This window comes from Syngnathus scovelli, chromosome 6 (assembly GCF_024217435.2).
Source record: "Syngnathus scovelli strain Florida chromosome 6, RoL_Ssco_1.2, whole genome shotgun sequence".
In the NCBI taxonomy this organism is placed as follows: domain Eukaryota; kingdom Metazoa; phylum Chordata; class Actinopteri; order Syngnathiformes; family Syngnathidae; genus Syngnathus; species Syngnathus scovelli.
This window is the reverse complement of record NC_090852.1, coordinates 13,104,837-13,124,971: the sequence shown is the minus strand read 5'-3', so window position 1 is coordinate 13,124,971 and position 20,135 is coordinate 13,104,837. Positions and strand designations below refer to the sequence as shown.

Genomic DNA, 20,135 nt, shown 5'->3' with positions numbered 1-20,135 from the left:
AAAACGTGTCAATAACAATCACCATCGGTGTATGAAATGGTAACCCATTCAAAACTTTAGATCAGTGTCCTGTTTACTGTTTTGTAAACATATTTTTAAAATGCTTCATGAGTATCCAAGCATATTCCATGATAAAATATTATAACATATGGAGGCGTGTCGTTTTGCATCTCTTCATCTGTGATAAATGTAGACCCCGAGATACATTGCATCAAATTTGTTTCCACGGAAAAATAGATCAAGTTCAAACAATGACAGCTTATGTGGGGGTGTATATGTATGCAACAGTTCTTGGAAAAGACTAACAGAAACATATTCCCATCTGATTGGTCAATTGTCTTCAGATCCTCTGTAACCTTCATCTATCTCAGTATTGTGCACACATCCAGAAAGAGGAGCCGAAAGCATTTCGAATGATTTATAAGCCCATAAAATTTTGAGAATGTTTCAAATTTTAAAAGCTTTATCCAGCCAAAGAAAGCAAACCCCCAACTAAAGGAGTTGAGACAATTGGAATTAATGGAATATCTTCCAAAAGCTGATCTCTCACCTGAATTTTCCAATAGCCAGCTACTAAATGAATATGCCTTTTTTGTAAAAGCATACGCACATCAACTAGTAGAGAATATATCTGCCGTTTGACTATTAGTGCTTGTTTGGTAACTCAAGGGCTCTCTCCAACCTCAATGGATGAGTGAGACAACGCCCAGCTGGTGCTCTGTTCTCGTAACAATATAGAGGTTACATGGAGTACAAGCTTGTGAAATGTGGACGGGTCAAAGGTGCCTCCCTGAGGGAAAAAAAGTGACCATACAACCTCTTCAACTTGCTTTGAACTGTTAATCAGCAATGTTAGGCAACTGCAATGCTGAGCCAAGTAGTCTTTAAATCATCAGTGAATATCTGCAACATACGTAATTTGCTGGCAATCACAGAGAGCGTAAGACCGACCAGAAAGCTGGTGGATACATGCCAATGATGGGTTGGCGTTCTAGATGGCATTTTGAAATAAAACAAGCTTAGAATCAGCAGCTCTTAATCACAGGTCAAAGGGACGGTCAAGTTGGTTGACCAGAATGTTGAACACAGTGAATGCACCTGTTGGAATTCTTTGCCAGATTTGCTTCAAATTGTTCAGAAAAACCACAAGTGTGCAGTCTAGAAGATTCTCCCATCCTTGAGCAGATGGGCGTCTAGTAGGACAAAGACTGTTTTAGTTTCCAATGGAAAGCTAAATGTTTAAGAGACGGTGGGTCGTATTTTTAGAACCCGGAGCCATCTTTATTAAACGTTTCACATCACGATTCACCAAATCCCAGTCCCCTTAAAAACAAACCATCACTGTCCTGTTCCATTTATTTTCCCGGAGGTCAGGGGAAAAGAACACAAAGATGACACATCAGACTGGGTGGTTGTCTGACCTGGTACAGTAGCAAGTTGTGACTCCAGAGTGGAAGCTCAGAGGCTGGAAGCAAGGAAACATTTAAAGAATGGGTGACGATATGGGCTATGTGATTCACTATTTACGCGGTGAACCTCTAAAGGAGCATGCCACGGGCCTCTATAAAGACTCATCTGTTACTCTACATTTCCAAGCTTTAAGAGCTTTTATTGCTCGGAGTAGACCCACAAAATTTCCCGGCCAAATGGGTATGTAATGGGAGTGCGCAGAACCCGACTAGCTGACTGGCATGGGAAGAGGGAACTGTTAAAATCCACTCAACAGTCTTCTCAAACTCATTCTCACGGCCTTGAAGATTCACCAACTTCCCTTGCATCACTCCCCTTTTTGCTCTGACACTGGCTCAGCCTCGCCACTTTGAGCTCAGTTTTCCATTTGAATCCCTCCTTCTTTTCTTGTCCCTTTTCAACCTTTTTTTTTTTCACCCTCTCCAGCACAGATGCACTCTCTCTTTGAAACAGACGCTTTTAATAAGCCTGGCCCAGTGGGCAGTAGGCAAAGAAGCAAGGTTATTTTTAGATTGCACACAGATATAAAGTGGAACGTTTTTCCTCATTCGTGTAAGGCGTCTTATTCCTTCACTCTCTCGGGCCGAGTTCAGCATCTCTGTGGGGGATCTCGTGTTACGTCCCCCGCAAACTCTCTTCTCATCTACTCCACGAGACTAATCTCAGCCTCTACCACCAACAGTCATCCTTTCCAAACACTGACATCATTTGAAAGACTAAACTTCTTCCTCTGCTTGTGGGGGCTGCTCACTTCCGTCTGAACAACAAGAAATGGGTGAGTCTGAGATAGTGACCAAAGAAATTTGAAAAAAAAACAAGCTGTGAGAAAACACATCTGTTTGATACGCCTAGTGTATCTCAATACACAGTGGAGCTCGCCTCACATCACATCACTCACCATTTGGATCACCCCATCATTGCTCTGAACTTTTGAAATGAGAATTGGAGACATGGTCCTCTGGTTTTACTGGGCCTACTTTCACCGACCCAAGGCCAGCTTGAAAGGATGATGCAGCTCTTATTACATTCGCAACACATGGCTCTGTTCATTTGAAAATATTTTGCTTTTTTTATTACAACTGCCACCTAATAAAGCACCAGACAATGTCTTAACGGCTGTTGGTGGGGTTGGTTAAACAACAAAACAAATTTCCACTCAAATTTCAGAAGAGGGTATCAATATATAGAGGGATTAACAACATCACTCGCCTGTGTGAACAGGAAAGAGGCAGACTACATCCTGGGTCATCTAAGTCCAATGGGATAAGCTTCAGCTGTTACACAAGGTACTTAAGTAAGGAATGACGATTAAATGAATAAATGTTTTGCTGTCAAAATTGCCTACAGTTGTCAAGTGTACTAGATCCATTTGAACTTTAGCCATCTTAAACACTAAATTCAAGTGGATTCTCTGCTCTTCATTTGTGCCACCTGCAGTCTCTTTGGAAGATTCAAGCAAAAGCATGACAAAGCACGGCAGCTGTGTGCTTACAAAACAGTCCCAAAAGACATACAGATTGCGAGAAGTGACAGCGAAAAAGTGAAATTATATTGCATCAGTGACATAGCATCAACATGACATTCATATGATATCATTTCTGTCAATGATCGCTACAGTAGGTGATCCAGGTTGCCTTAGCAATGGTAGTCACCTTAATCTCTTTATTACACGCCCAACCAGACGCTTACTCTCTGTCAGCCCTGGGAATTCAGAGGTGATAAATCATACAATAATGACTAAAATTTGGATCTTCTCTGACAGCTGTGTGTTTGAAACCTGCAGGTCTATGCTTGATGAAAGACCGTGAAAATGTATGGCATCGTAATGATGACATCAAAATAAAGGTGGGGTAAAGTGTGAGCATGCAAAGAGTAGTACAATAAAGGCGAAATACATTTTCATATTGAGGCCTTTAGATGTTATTCAACAGGAAAAAGTGACAAGTTTATACGAAGGCCAACTATGACTATTTAAACTGACTGTTAGGCGCTATGGGGAATGATACAATTTCACTTGTTTTGTTAAAAAAAATATTTGTCACAAACACTTTTGATTTCAATGTTAGAGTGGACATGAGTGAATTTACTGGGGGGAAAAATCTATAAAGCACCAAAGTGTAATTTGAGCGGATCTTTATTTTAATTTGGACATTGATAATGTCTGTAAAGTAATGAGTCAATGCCCTCCGATCACAGAAGACAGGTTTGAGGTAAAGCATAAGAAGTGACTTCAAAAAACTTCTCATGAAAGTACTTGTTTGATCCTTCGGCTGCTGATGACACAAAAAAAAAATGACTTTTATAAGATGCAATCATATTCAAACACACTTAGCCTGTAAATTACTTTTGCTGAAACATATACTACTGCTTCTCAAGTTTTATTAATTTCAAATTCAGGTAAAATGAAATGTCAGCAATGATATTGAATGGATGGAATGGGATAACTTATTTGGACCGTTCACAGTATTTCACCAACAAAAGTCTGCTTGGAAGATGAAGAGCCCTCAGGCCTTTCTGGCTTCGACTCTGGTGGCTGTAGTTAGAGAGAAACCTGATCGTAATACCTCTGCCCTGCCCACCCTGTGTCTCCCTCACTGCTCTGTCATTTCAGTGGGGGTGTGGAACACGTAACAACTCAGCTAATAAGATTGTTAGTTCTTTTCTTGGAGCATCTGAGACTAAAGATATGCACTGTATTTATATATCCAGATAAGAGAAGTAGGAAGATGACAGAAGCTCAGAAGAAAAAAGATGGAAGCTAATGTGAGTCTGATGTGAGAGAGCCTGGGGGATTCCCTCATCCATCTTCCAGGTGCACACCTCTGTCTACAAGACAGCTAAGCTCCTTGGATGACTTTAAGCTTCTAAAACAAAATCCAGCTATGAGTAAAAGCCATTTATGATCCAGGGGATGATTTGAATATGAGCTTGTCTATTGTAAGAGAGAATCCTGAGGCCAGAGGTTTGCCATCTAACAAATGCAACAGGAAATACCGCTCATCTCTGGGTCTAAAACGGATTTATCTTATTACAATACATGGAATAGAATTTAGGTATCATATTTAAAAACATCTACTGTACGACATAACCTTCTTTTATTTATATCATTTTAATGAGTGGGGTCTATGGTGAGCTCTGCTTTTCCATGAATGCCACATTTGAGAAAATAACACGTTTCTATCATCCTTATGCCTCACTCCCGAGGTATAACAAATAGATTTGTGATTAATTGGACGATTAATTAAAAAATTATAATGTATAAAATAACTCCCCCTCCGCCCATTGCATTTCAATGGTCGTCAGTTATAAGGGTACTTTTGCTATTTGCGGGCTGTCCTGGTAACCTATTCACCTGGAATAGGGGTCAGGGGTCAATAGGGGTCAACTTTAAATATGTGGTTAAAAAAATAACTATGGTGCTGTACATTTAATTAATAAAGTTGTAAGGACATTAACCCTTGTTACGTGTGTCATATTTAACAAATTTATGTATGATTTATGTTACACTATGTTATTTTGTTATTTACTTTTAGTCAAATAGTAACTTTAGATTGCGTGGACAATCCAGGTCAGTTTTTGATTAACGAATCCATTGAATGACCTTATCGACAAATTTCAAGGATACAAGGTTGTGATATAGATTTATGTGTAATAAATAATGATCCGAGTGTTACTTTTGTATAACCGCTGTGAAAAGCAAAAAAACAATTAAAAAAAATCTGCAAATACTGGCCATTTGGTTGATTACTTTGGCTGAAGTTCAAAGATTCATCATTGGCCACTTTAATCGTTGCGCCGATGAATCGGTCGGGCCCTAGTTAGCGGACTTGACTCTACAACTCTGAGTATTTCTGTGACAAGAGTAACTTCAGATGGTATGGCACTGGTAGAAAAATATGGACATAAACAACATTTTACTATTAAAGAAACTTATTTTGAAACTTATATAATTTTTACCACTTCGTGTTCACTCCGATGAGAAATTCTATTGTATTGTAGTTTTGGCCTTGCTAAAAAGTAGTTAGCTAATTTCTATACTATAATGTTGTTAAAAACATTACCTGTCTTGGTAGTCACAAATTATTTCAATTACAATTGACCTCAATGGAATTAATTGTCTTGATGGGAAGTCACCCAGAGCTCCTGAACATGCAGATGTTGAATTTGGAGTGTCTACTGTAACGAGTTTCCCCACTGCCACCACAGACTCTTTGTTGTATCACGTCACTGTCCCACAGTTACCCTTGAATACTTCTTGCTTAACTTTAAAGTGACTCTCGGGTAATTTTACTTTTGAGGGATGCATATAGCATGCTAAAAATATCACTAAAAACAGATATTGTGCATCTTCAATCAGTAACAACTTCAGAGCAGCATATGGGTACAATGAATTAGGACTAAAATAAGTAGGACTAAAATCACAGGTTTTGTCCACATCAGTACATGACAAGATACAGTAGCCGTAGGATTTCAGTGTTTTCTGTTTCTTTCTTTTCTCAACCTACAGAAAAAAACCATGTGTTCCTTGGCTTACCAATGCCACTGTACATCAGTTTTTACAGTTGTTTTGTAGGTATGTTGCCTATTGTGTGTCATTTTCCTCATAGCTACTATATTTGGAGACCAAGGAGTATAAATCTCATCCCCAAAAATAGACAATACTTAAATTCAAGCAGAAGGTGCGACTCAAGGACTCACAAAAAACTATCAGTGATCATTTTATGTCTCAGTGGTTGTGAAGGAACTGATGTCATCTATACACACAGACTGACATGACTGACATCAGATAGGAAAGGAACCAGAATGGTAGACGAAGCCCCACTGTTTAAGACTCCCCCCTCGCACCACTAATTCACCTTATGTGCGTCAGCCATCACACATGGTTCACATAACACATGCCTTTCTTCTCTATGGCAGTTTCAGGCTACATCCAAACACGGAAATGAGATATACACTACTGTGCTGAAGTTGAAACTTGAGGGCTGTGTGCAAATTTTGCACTGCTGAGATATAACCAGCTGATAGCCATGAAAAAAAACACAAGAGCCCTTCTAACAAAAACACATGTGGATGTAGGTGAAAACCCGCCCACGTACACAGTGCGAGACAAACAACTTTTACTTGCAGTGTACAACCATGCAGTCATAATTCTTAAGCTCTGCGGCAAAAGCTCTTACACTAAACCTAGCAGTGAAATCCAACTTTGGATGCTCCAGGGCTATTTTCAAAGTTTTAAAGAGGCTTTTTTTCCTCTTAGAGACATAGATTTCCTGCTTTTGCAATCAGTGAAATATTTATTTATGGCTTGGCAAATGGTAATGTCTACTGATATTTGGAAAATTTAAGACAAATTATCCAATTTAGGGGTTTCCTTCCTGATCCATTATGTTGTGCAACTCTCCAAAGTGCAGAAGTGAAACGAGGAGTGGGGAAACAAAAAGACACGACGGACAAAAAGGAAAAAGCAAGTAAAGTTGACAGTCACACTGACACGCCCCTTAAATTATAATGCTTAAATTTCACTTTGTACTGAAGTTTGTCATTACTCCTCCCCGCCACTCGACTGACCTCTACATCCCATTTTTACTAGCGCACAGCCACCTGTTTAAGCCTGACAAACGGTGACAGGAATACTCTGTGCAGTGTATTTAGTCCGCTAACGTTTGGACTGACCCTGCACATTTACAAGATGAATCTTTCCTTTTGTTTTGTGCAACCTTCATCAATGGCACGGATACATATTTAACCAGACTCATGAATGGAAATGGATGAGTCAAAGTTTTGGCAGATTACACGAGATGCAGGCTGTTGGAAACGAAGATAAAGAGACCGCAAAATTCTATTAAAACCCCAAGGCAATAACTGATGAAACATAATGCACTCATATTTTGCCAAATGCACATCAAATCATTCCAGCTGAATAAAACTTGTTTGTAGGAATCGGACTGCGTTTACATTTCCACACAATTGTGCTCCAATCACTGCATATTTTGGGATTGAGGATTCTGGATTGCTTCCCTTTTCAAAGTGTTGAGAGCGTGTGAATATCCATTATGTACCACACAAACACATGCACCCCCCACCCCCCACCCCTTTCTCTTCCCCTCTCCCTTTCTCCCCTAAATCAGACTGTGTATGTTTGGCTGTGCCAGCTGTGTGTGCTTGAAGCAGGGTGTGGGGTATATACAAGTGTCTGACAAGACTGCATGGTGTGTAAACACATCTTCATAAACAAAATATGGGCCGGAAACGCACATCACCTAGATGTGCTTGACCCTTTAACCTTTGGTCTAAACTGCTGCACTTTCACTATGTGTGAGACGCAGGACAACAGTCAGAGGGACTGTGTGAGAAAAGACAAACATGCCACACCATTTTCTTGATTTAGTTTATGACTTTGCATGCCAAAACCAATCTAAATGATGCAGATCTCTGTTTGCATTTCTGAGCGTGCGTGCATCCATATGGACAAGAGTTTGACACACTGCAGTTACACAAGAGGGACCACACATTTCTGCATCCAAAACATCTTTTCCAGTAGGTTGAATTTATAGAAACACATTTGATTACAAATGAGCAACTTTCTGTTATGCCAAACAGTTGAGGCTGAGGTCACTTCAAAAGCAATCGAGACCTAGTTTGCAAAGGTGACTTAAAAAGAAAAAAAATACAGTTTGAAATTGTTGCGGCACCAAAAGGGACTTGAAATGGTACACGTTGTGAGGCTATGACTTATTAAGGACAACAGTATGAGGAGGAGGTCATTTGCTGCACACACAGACATCAGCGCAGTATTCACAATAGTGCTTTCTCCTTTCTCAGCACATGGATGACTAACGGAAATATGGCCGTCATCTGCTCATGGTGCCATTCCAAGTGTCTGCTCACAAAAGTGCCAAGAAGCCAATATGAACTTTAGCAGTAAACGTAGGGAACACAGAGGCATGAAGCAAACGTGCCCATTTGAACCGGAAATATTCAGCAGGGTTGGCGCTGTGAGCTGTTTGAAGCTGGAGAAGACCTGACAAATACATGTGTGTTTGAGAGCCAAACAGAGCTGAAGGCAGAGCTCCCATGGGGAATCTGACAGTAGACCCTGATAGTCTTGTGCTACTGACTATCCACTATACTGAGTTTCACAAAAAGCGCAGTCATTGGAGAGACCCCCCCCCCCTCCATCCACCCTTAAGGTGTTGATGTTATATACATCTAATACTGTTTTTTGAGAAAATAAATTATAAAATGCTGTACACAGTAGTATGTTTCAACTTGGCCTTAAGAACTTGCCCTTTTCAAAGTCTCATAAGGCTTTTTTTTTTATTAACAGGAATGCCCATTCGCTTACAGGTAGCCTCCCAAAAACACATTTGCAAATACATTTTAAAAAGGTTTCCTTCAATTGATGCTTAAAGTATGGTAAATTTGGATGACAAAAAGCAGGGCGGTTATGCTGAACTTTCACTTTGTCTATCAACACTTTCAATAAAGGTCAGACTGCTGCTATATGTATGACAGTCATCAGGATCCCTCAACCCAAGCTTTGAATTGAAACCACAGCAGCACACTCCTCCCCGCGCCCCAGCCAATGCTCAAGGCTTTCCCTTTAAATACAGCATGACGTCAGACTTTACACAGGTCCACAGGCCCAAAACAAATGTGTCCTAACAATGCCACATCTGGAGTCAAACAGCAGAAGTGAGAGGGGAAGAGGAGGAATGCGGAAGTATTGAAAAAGGGAAAGTAGCGCTTGAAGCCTTTTAGCTCCAGGACCCAGGTCAAGTCTGACCTATAATTTACCGGTCCCTCTCTCTCTAAAGGCCTGATCTACTCTGTGTTTACACGGAGGCTGCTTCAGTGGCTTGGCAAATCCATTTAGTCTAGTCCACAATTCCAGGGAGACGATTTAATGCTATATAAACTAAAAAAGCGACTGCGTGTGTGCCGTTAATGCTTGACTAACACTCTATCACTGGGCTTGAACATTTCCAAGGAAGTTTTGAGCAGGGGGGCAATGCGTTCCATTGTTTTATTTGGCTTTAGTCTGACTTTTCAATGTGGTTACAGGGGGAGGTCCTCCTCAAGTCTTTGCAAGCAGCCTGTTCTTGTTGTCACTGTCAGAATCAATCAGAGCTGTTGGGTCTGCAGTCAAGCAGCAGCAGGAGCACAGGAGCAAAGCAAAAACTCGAGCCAATTTTCTGCCTTGAGTAAAGCATCTAACGATCACATGACGGTTGTAACAGACAGCCAGATTATCGCATACCATGACAAGGAAATGTATTCACCGCCAAGGATGCAAAGCGGTCAACAAACAGATGAATACAAGCACATGCTGCATGCACACCTACGCTTCCGTTTGCACCAGTGACGGAATGTGTGGGGAAGTCTCAGGAGCCCATTTAGGTTGAAGGTGTGTGAGTCATATTTGGTAGGATGGAAAATATGCTGAATGTGTTTGAAAGGGTGGACACGGACACACAGATAGGGAAGAGTAGGAGGAGGTCGTGTAAGGGAATCAAATGATGGAAGCTAATAGATTCTCCTCATCTCTAACTCATGTGTTTTATATCAGCACTAGGCTCACAGTGCTCAGCTTTCAAAATATCAACTTACAATAGGATGGAGGCCCAATTCCAGGTGAGGACAACCAGGTGGACATCACCAGCAGGAATGGTACAATAGAAATTTCTGGTTACTTTTAAGTATTTTTTTCGAAAGACAGAGATGTATTTTATTTTTACTGTAATCAGTAAAAGTGACAATCCGGTTTTGTGAGATTAATGGAAAACACAGGTCAAAGTCGGACCAAGGTAAAATATTAGAACTGCGAAAAGGATGACCAATCCTTTTCTAACTAAAAACAGATGATTTTACTTTGCATATCTTCACTCGCAATCAGAACAATCATGGCGCCTCCTACCTGTCTCATATGGAAATATATGCCAACTGTAATAGAGGTAATAGAAAACACACTTTTACAAAGGCTAAAAAAAAAAAAATCATGCAAAGTTACACTAAGTTGACCGAACTTTTTTTGGCATAACCTGAACACATCACATAAAAACCTAGACTCATGATACATTTTAAGGCAGTTCTTTTTTGAATCAAGCTGAAAATTACATGGCTATACAGATCAAACCATTTAATGTGGTTTATTAAGGTTTTTTGAATACCCATAAGAAGATCACACAAATTTGTACACTGCATGAATGCAGTCTGCTACCCAGGGCGACTGGTGTCTTGTCACGTGACCGACAAATTCAAGAAACAGATTGTAGTCATGAGTCATAACAAAATGCAATAAATAAGATTACCACTTGATGGTGATATGTACTCAAACACTATATATATATATATATATATATATATATATATATATATATATATATATATGTGTGTGTGTGTGTGTGTGTGTGTGTGTGTGTGTGCATGTGTGCGTGCGTGCGTGCGTGTGTGTGTGTGTGTATATCCAGTCAGTCAATAGTAACTATAAGTATGGGTGTTTCAACTTTGCATGAGGTCACATATCTGGAATCTGTGGTGACAGTCAGTATTGGGTCAGCAAAGTTGAAAGCCTTGCCCCTAATTACTCCTCATGAGAATTTGGGGAGGAATGCCCTTCATGCTGTTATGTAACATAAGCAACCAGTCTGGCCTGTATCTGCTGAGATGATAATAAAACAAACTAGCCATTGACCTATGTCCGCGCGCACGCATGCACACACACACACACACACAAAATCACACCTTCAGTATTATATTTGGTAGAGATGAAATGAAAATACGAAAGAGGAATAATAATAAACAGACTAGCTTCCTGGCGTTGTCTGTCTCTTTTTGACACGCATCATCTTAGAATCCAGTGAATCATTTGATTCACAGGCCTTCCCAATCCAGAACCCCTGTGGATGTTCCTATAGATCATAGACGGATTAGTCTTTTCCCAAATCTCAGGGTCACAAGTGTTGATCCCGAAATGTTAGGCAGACTCGCAGTGGTGGAAGACCGGAGTTAACAGGGCTGTAAGTGCGTCTAAGGTTACATTAACAGGCAGTGAGACAGCTAGGGGTGGCAGAAGGGTCAGGAGTCATGGTGCTCTGACAAACAACTGAGCCACCCAGTGAGGAAGTCAACAAGAGATGCTTTCCCCCACAGCCACAAAGCCCTGGCAACAGATGTGACTGTCAAGCGTGTGCGCTAAATGTGCCATTTGAAACCAATGACAGGGTCTCAATCATCCCCATATGAGGCTGTGACAGAAACAGAGCAGAGCGACTGCAGGCGGCGAGTAGAAAGAGATGACGCATATATTGATTGAGGATTGCTTGAAAAAGTCTGCTCTTGTTTATGCAATACTGTAACACCTCTACAGACTTCTTGGTGGTCTGACTAAAAAAACCTCTTTCTGCTCCAAGGCTGGTTAAATATGACGACATGAGCATGTGAGAAAAAACTGCTGTTTACTGGACTGCAATCAAGGAGATTTTACGGTGGCTAATGCTCTTGTTATTTGAAGCTTAATGATCAAGAAACTGTTTCATGATGACTTCTTTTGGCCACTCTGACGCATTCTGTCAGAGCAGAGGGTTAAATATAAACACTGTAAACACTTGCCTTTATCTCTTGCTCCGTACTTTCCTCTCTCCTGCACTCCTCCCTTGCCAGTTCTGGAAAGTGCATTCACACAGTTCAGCAGTGACACAAGTACCGTCTCCACCATGGCAGACCATGCTTGTGTTTTTTCAATTAAGCTGGGCTCCTGTACACTATTCATTTGGGAAACTATAATTCTCGTGGCCCAGCACAAACTAATGGAAAGTCACTTAGAGTTCTATTTTTCCAGGAGAGGTATCGGAAAGACTCGTTCCCTATAAGTTGTTTCAGACAGGCGCGCACGGAGGGTGAAACTGGAATACTGTCATTGAGAATAGAGGAGGTGTTGATACGAAGGTCAAGACCTCACCGGGGAACGATTGTGGCGTAAGCGCACATGGGGCAAAAGGAGCAGAAAGGAGGAAAGTGAAAGCATAAAGATGGATGGATTCCCAGGAGACTGTAGATAAAAGTGGGTTTGTCGCAGACCGGATCTGAATTGGCCCTCCGGGAGCAGAACACATCCACGGAAATTACATCAAAGCCTGCTTGTCACAGAGCTACAAAGGAACACAGACTGTCTCCTGTATATTTTAGTGGTAGAGTCTCTCAAGCCATTTGCATCAATCTTCCTAAAGATAAAGTACGAGTGCACAAACGTAAACACACAGCACCATGCGATCACTGTATGGCCCAACCTGCACGATCAAAAACAATCCTAAAACTTGCATTTATAAAATAGTTAAAATAAAGCAAAACTGCCTAGTGAGTATCAATCCTCTACCTATTCCCCACTCCTTGATGGTTCACTTCTTTGTGTCAATTATGTGAGTCATTAGCATATAAATGGGCAGGGCTAGACTCAGGTAAAAGGTGTGCATCAACAAAGTGGAATAAGAAACACTTGCACATAAATGCCCCTAAAAAAAGTGGGAGGGCCCAGGAGCGGACAGCCCACATGGTACTCCAACCCCCACCACAACAATCAACACAGACAGACAGAATGGGAGAGCGGTGCGGGCAGGAGCAGTCGGAAAGCTTACCTCAAGAGTTCTGATGTGGCGTGCATATGAGGAAAAGTCTCATGACGTGCGGAGTCTCTGCCTCTGCTTATCTCTCTCGGCTGCGTAGACGGGCGCTGAGACGTGCAGGCAGCGCTAAGCAGAGTGTCACTCGGCAGAAAGCAGAGGAGCCGCGCAGATCCCAGGCCCGTCCACTAACAGTCTGCCTTCTGAGGATGAAAAGAGAAGACTTCATTACCAGCTGGAGACCACGCCTCCACCCCTACAGTCTCCCTCCCCTGTCTCCCTCCCTGCTACCTCCCCGCTTCCCTTCTCCACTCGCAGCCAGTAGCAAGCGGGGCATGTCCCAGCCAAGGGGGGAGCAGACGGCCAAAGAAAACCTCTCAGTCTGACACCAGCCAATACTGTGCCGTGCACACAGAGAGGGGACAGAAAGATGAGGAGGGAGATGGAAAGACAGAAAGATGGCATACTACAAGAATCCACAAACTCTTGTTTGTTTTTAAAGTTTGCATGAGAACGCTGGGTCAGACGCGTCGCAGCCTCATAGCTGAAGAGCTCGAAAATAAGCATGCATGGCATGCCATCCAAGCTGTGTCTGTGTGGTTGGCCTATTAAATGAGTGCGGGGAAGAAAAACACAAGGAGTAGAATTAAATTTGGATCAAGTGAAGATTGCGAGGCAGTGGGGATTCACTTAAGCGTGTGTGTGGGGGGGAGTGAAAAGGGCCGCCGAATGACACAGACAGACGGGCAGACGGAAAGAAAAGCAGAAGACGTTCACTTGAAGATATATGGAACAAAACGGTTGATCAGTTTGACAGTCGTAGTCAGCAAAGGCACATTATGGACCTGAGATTTGTATGACTCGTCTAATTATGACTCTAAGGAAGATCACACCAAATGGGGGCAACGTCTGTGTCTGTGTGCTAAGGTCAATAAACCGTCTCTCTTTCACTTCAACTGTTATCGTGTCATTCATGTGTAAATTGAGGATGACATTTGGCGTTTGCCCATCTTCCGACTGAGGCGCCATCTCATCCTCTCTGCACATTTCTTCAAACCCCAGAGAACTTGCACTCCCTCAAAGACACTATTGCTGTTTACTGTCTATAATTATGAGAGGTTGGGCACACTCAACTTAGGCACGTTGCCCCCAGCTAAGCCACACGCAAACCATCCTCTACCAGACCGAGAGTTTAAACGAGGCCAAATAGGGAGGTTAAAGATGACAGACCAACGGCTTCTCAAAGACAGAGAGAAAAAAAAACATTGTGATGTGAGTCCGAGAAATGCACAGCAGGCTCTGGACCTCAAATGCAAAATTTTTGCCTTAAGTAGAGATTGCCCAAAGAAGCTCATTTACAGTCAGGTCATGCTCCAGTGCACAACAGAGACTGGACAGGCCTTGATCTTACAGACAATTTGAAAGCAACACGACCACAGCGTCCCGCCATATCTAAAATACTGCCAGAGTCTCTGCGTCAACTACTTGTTTTGGAGAATTCCGCATGCATTTATTCAAAAATAACATTCAATATTTCTTTTGACTGTTCAAATACTGGCATAAGGTAGAATACTTAACAATACTCACTCCATTAACGTTGTAGTCGTGTTTTAAAACAATTTAAAATCCCCTTGAGATGACTTATAACTAAGTAAACATTTTGCAGTAGTGGAAGAGGCATGGAAGCATTACAAATCTCTGGCGTTCTCCGACTCTAGCATTAACACCTCCACAGACCCTCACTGTGGCATAATGGTGTCAAATTTATGCAGTTCCACAAAGCAGTACTTAAGATTACGGGCTGCCTTCATTGTAGGTTGTGAAAAGTCCGTTCTGGGGTTGAGGTTTGACACACTTGCATAAACGTGCACAGTATGGATGACAGAAAAGGACTGACGAACAAATTTGAGTTCTCTTTTCCAATCAAAATCTAAGAAATAGTTATGTCTGTAGTCTTCTGCTGTGTTGTGCGAATTGAATCTGGAGATTTAGTCACGGATGAAACACAAATACAACATTTTAAATCATTGTTTACAGCCTGCCATGTAAACACAAATCGTCATTACCATAACGATAGTAAAAAGATGTAAACAGTAATGTGGACGAAATGGAGCAGTAATGACAGCAAGCCTGTAATAAATTTTTTTCCCCAAGATCTCGTGACATTGTGGGTTCGGCTGAGTTCAGCTGAAGGGAAGTAATACCACACTCTGCCACCAGGTGCTTGGATGAGCTCAAAAGTACAGTACACTATACAGTAGGTTTATACAGATGGAGAGGTTTGGCAGCAAACCTTGTATGTGACATTTTGGTGAGGCTGTTCTGTTTTGGGAATAATGAATCTTTGTGCTTTTGTTTTCAAAGCTAAGATTACTGTAACTCAGTTATATTGGAGGAGTGGCAGAGTTTCTTTTTAAAGAGCAACTCATAATTTATTTTAGGCAGTTGGTTAAGAGCAGAACACATACTGTACTGTACTATTGCAACATGTATTCAGCGTGACAGCTTTCATTATTTGTGCTATTTTCAAGTTTACATAAAAAAAATCCATAAAAAGTCAGTTGAATTTAGTCCAAACAGAGCGAGCGTAACATAAAAATTTAAAATATCTTGCGTTTTCTATCGCAGTTGAGAGGCGAAGGTACACCCCGGAATGGTCGCCAGGCAATAGATACATTATAATAGCCACTAGACAAACAAGCAGTCACATGCACACCTATGGACAATTCAGGGTCTTTATTTAACTTAACGTGCATAATTTTTTGTTGTTGGAGGAAGCATGAGAAAATTATGCAAACTCTAGACAGTAAAGGCCAGACCATAGAACTGTGAAGCAGATGTGCTAACCACTACCCATGCTATTCTTGAGCAATTATCGGGTGTTTTAATTTATTTTATTGCTGTGCGAGGTACAATGCAGCTTGCTGTTCCAAATACTTTCACAAGACAGTCTTAATCGGTTTTACACAAAGTTTACGTCAGTGCCACAATGAGGCAAGATTTGCAGTCATAACCTCTCGGCTGTGAGGAAGACATGCTGACCACTTGGCTGGCGTGCTGCCCTGATTAAGCAAGCGGATTTTCATTGAAAATATATGGATGAGCCAAACATTTTATAATATTTACTTCTCTTTGCATTTTTATATTTACATTTTTATTTCAGAAACAGGATCACCTGCTTTGGCACACTTATTCAAGTGCGAGCAGACTACTTAACAAGACCTCACAGTACATTTCTGTCTTTCAAAAAGATCAAGAAAAATGCTTAGCTTGTATGCAGCAATTAAAACAGCCTGACATGTGTGTACAGTAATGTGTTTTTCCTGAAATCGCATCTTAAATAATACCTGCAATTAGAGTTTTCTGTGGAAGTAGCACAGCTGTATCAAGGGTCACTCCAGGTCAAGTTGCTGACACACCCAAAGCGCCAAAGAAATGAAAGGCTTCCCGTTTACTGCGAACACCAGTTTCCTTTAATTCCCAGTTAGGACTAGTGAGAGCAACTCCGTACAGTGAAAACACACTGCAACTCTTTGGCTGCTACACCTAGGTGATCTAGGATGGATTCGACTGAGATTACAGTATATTTTGTGCCACGCACTCTATGTGTTTGGGATTAGGAGTGTTTTTTCTTTTCCATTGAACTGTATACCACTAGGCAGCAATATTAATCCATTGACTCAAATTTCAACAGTTTGTCCAATAGAGTTGACTGCGCTCGAGTTCCGGGAATTTCACACTCAAATCGACCAGTGATGGGCCAATCACACACTGGTGTGTCTTTCTGAGCCCAGCAGCCACGAACATATGCTTGCCTCCCTGGGCAAACACAGGGCACCCCAGCCACTGTAGACTTAGCAGCCTGGCGATGTGTACTCGCCCATCCATGTGGACCAGGAGTGAGGATGTTCCCAGGAAGACACCGTCTGGGGGTTTTAGGTGAGGAGGTAGACTGGATTCAAGGTTTTGGCAAAAGAAAACCAAAAGGTTCATACCAAGCTTTTTGTGTTTTCTGAAGAGTAAACATGGGCTGATTCGGAATCTGGCTATAGTCCTTCAATTATCAACCACATTACAGAACGGGTTGGATTCAGGTTTGGGTAATTCATACCTCTTCCATGGCCAGAAGGTACAGGTATTTTTCCTGGCAAATTCAAGAATCAAAGTTAACCTGTAACAAGCCATTCCACTTAAAAGGTAGAAAGTAAAATCCATCCATCCATGGGTAAATTTTTCAAATCTTAAGCATGCGGCAAGGCCCTTGGAATGTAATTACCGGGGGGTAATTACCATGCTATTTCACAAGCAACAAATGGCATCAATCTGTGAAAAGAAATTTCTACTGAAGAGAAGAACAATGCTACAACAACTGTGCTGAATAATACTTAATTCAAAGCAAGTTCAGCATCCATGCCAATACTGGTGGAGCCGACCTTAATCAATAAAGTGGATCGCATTCATGTGTTGCAATTTTATGTGCGTAAATACAGGGTCTCTACAAACATTTACAAAAATATCGCCTTTATGCAAGCAGAGATGATGTAAAACATCAATAGTGAGCGGTTACAAGGTGTCATAATAGAACTATGAAGATAGTATGTCATAATTTGAACATTTGAATTCAGACATTTGAAGATAATTAACCATCTATTGTAAAAATCAAACCTGTCTGACCGAATGAAAGGAACTTGTTCAGCATTTCTGACCAAAACCTTACACACTCTTATGAAATTTCACATTTGGACTTTGATACTAGAGTGCCACTCATTAGAGCGCAGCCCTTCATCAAGGGTAAACTAACTCTTAAACATGGCAGTGAAAATTTGTAATGAAGTCATAAAAAAAGAAAATGGCGCCCATTGTCTCACAAGATTTTAACTTCCTTTGTTGTTCATGTGTGAAACACAGTGATAAAGAAATAAGAGAACAAAAATACCATACCGCTCCACATTCCATCTTCTTTTGTAATAATCCTGTTTTACTAAAGCGTTAAAGAAGAAATAGCTACGCATGGATAGAGCGTCCATTGAACTGCTGTGGAACCACAGCAAAGCAAACACAACCCTCATCTGCACAAATAGGCCTTTCAAGCCTCCTGACCCCCCCACCCCTTTTGTCCCATCAACACCTCCCTCTTCAGCAAGACCAAAGCCACCAAATCCAACCTTCCTTCTGCCCCCTCCAAATACACAGAGGTGAATGGTGTCTACTGTACCATCTACCTCCCTCTCTGTGGGGTAGAAACAGTTTGACAGGCCTATATTTATGGTGAGCTGGATTCATGTTGGAATGAATCATGAAAAGCACCAGAATGATCTTGCTGTATGTTTTATATTGAGCAGTTGTGCCAGTCTGCGTGTGTGGCCTTTGTGTATGCAGAGCTGTGTTTGTTCCAATAGGCGAGCGTTCGCATTAGTGCCGGGAATTACGATAATCCCTTTAAAGGGTGACAGAATGCGTCTGATACGGCAGTGACACTATGTTCATTATTCGTCTGCTTCATAATGACCGTGGAGACATTAAGGGTAGGATGTGCATAAAATCCCCAGACCTTATTGTAGTAGAGAAACAACTACGTGCGTATTGTTATTCCACTCCAACAGTCATATTGGTTTTTGTTGGTTTGTTACAAAGACGCGGTTTAATTTTTTTTGCTTTTTTACAAAGCCTACATACATTGAAAGACATTTTATTCCCATCCGGTACTCAGAAGGAAACATACTGATCCATATTTTCTCAGTAAAGCCACCAAAGCATGTATGTAATTTAACATCCATTTTGTATAACCTCGCTAGGGTCGCGGATGAGCTGGAGCCCAGCCCAGCTGCTTCGGACTACACCCTAGACTAGTGGTCAGACAATCGCAGGGCACTTACACACAATAAATCAATCACAGTTGCAGTATATTCACACTGAGACAATGTATAGTGTTCAATACCTAACATGCAACATTTTTGGGATGCCTGTACTTGGAAAAAAACTATGTTAGCACAGGGAAGACATGCAATCTTCACACACAAGACTGGAACCTGGAGTCCAACGCTTAATATCAGAACTGCTAGCCAATGTGCAATCTGTAATCTAAAAATTCTAAAAAAGAAGCTGTTTTTTGATAAATTATCAATCCATCCATCAATTTCTTAGAAATTAACCTCATGATATCCTTAATGTAGCTCTGACTTTAAGGATGTGCTTTTGAGTCAAAAGTCACAGGTTCAAGGGCAACTACCGACAAAAGCATCCTAAAAATGTCATCTAGTTGTGTTTGCTGGCGCCTCTCGAGGTGCCCCTGAGTAAGGCATCATCTGCCACCCTAGCTCAAGTGGTGCAGGGCTCTTTCACTCTGAGTCTCACCTTGTATGCCTGCATGTGTGCGATCTTGCTCAATCACAAAAATACACATCAGATGAATAACCACTTGAAATATACCAATAATAAATAAAAATGGATAATCCAATAAAAAATGTGGCTGATATGGAGCTAATCCATTTGATTTTGGGAGAGAAGCGCGGTTCACGCTGTACTCAATAAAACGGCACAGACAGAAAAAATACATCCACACTCACGTTTACACCTACGGACATTTTAGAGCCTTAATTAAAGTAACATGTTTTTGGCGTGTGGGTGGAAGGTGGCATAGCAAAGAAGACCTGAGCAAGAAGGGGGAGAACATGGAAACTCTACCCAGGAAGGATGAACCATGAGGGAGACGTGCTCACCACCAAACTACCATACTGCCCTTAATAAATTGTTTGCTCTATTTTGATTTTATTTTGCTCTGTAAGATACATTTTATTGTGTTGTGTACTTTACACAATCTTGATTGTTATTACACAGAGATGCATAGCTATCACAATTTGAATCTGTCTGCACAGCGCACTGTCTCAGCAGGCGCATGGTAACAATAGGAACTGGGGTGAGCGACGGCAGACTTCTCTCTGTCCTCTGCCACATAAACCTTTAATATGAGGCCTCCTCGGCACCAGTCGGCCATTTAAAAAGGACCATACCCTGTAATTGACCTTAAAAATACTTTCCTTGGAGGTC

General features: G+C 41.4%; 1 protein-coding gene across 4 annotated transcripts in view; it reads right to left on the bottom strand.

The window, feature by feature from the left end:
* LOC125971210 (zinc finger protein 469) overlaps positions 1-20,135 on the bottom strand; it is a 156,594-nt gene that overhangs the window by 24,608 nt on the left and 111,851 nt on the right. For all 4 annotated transcript variants that reach the window (XM_049724256.2, XM_049724257.2, XM_049724258.2 and 1 more), the window contains one exon: positions 13,104-13,291. The gene's annotated coding sequence lies outside the window, so the exon portion shown is untranslated. The remainder of the gene's footprint in view (positions 1-13,103; positions 13,292-20,135) is intronic.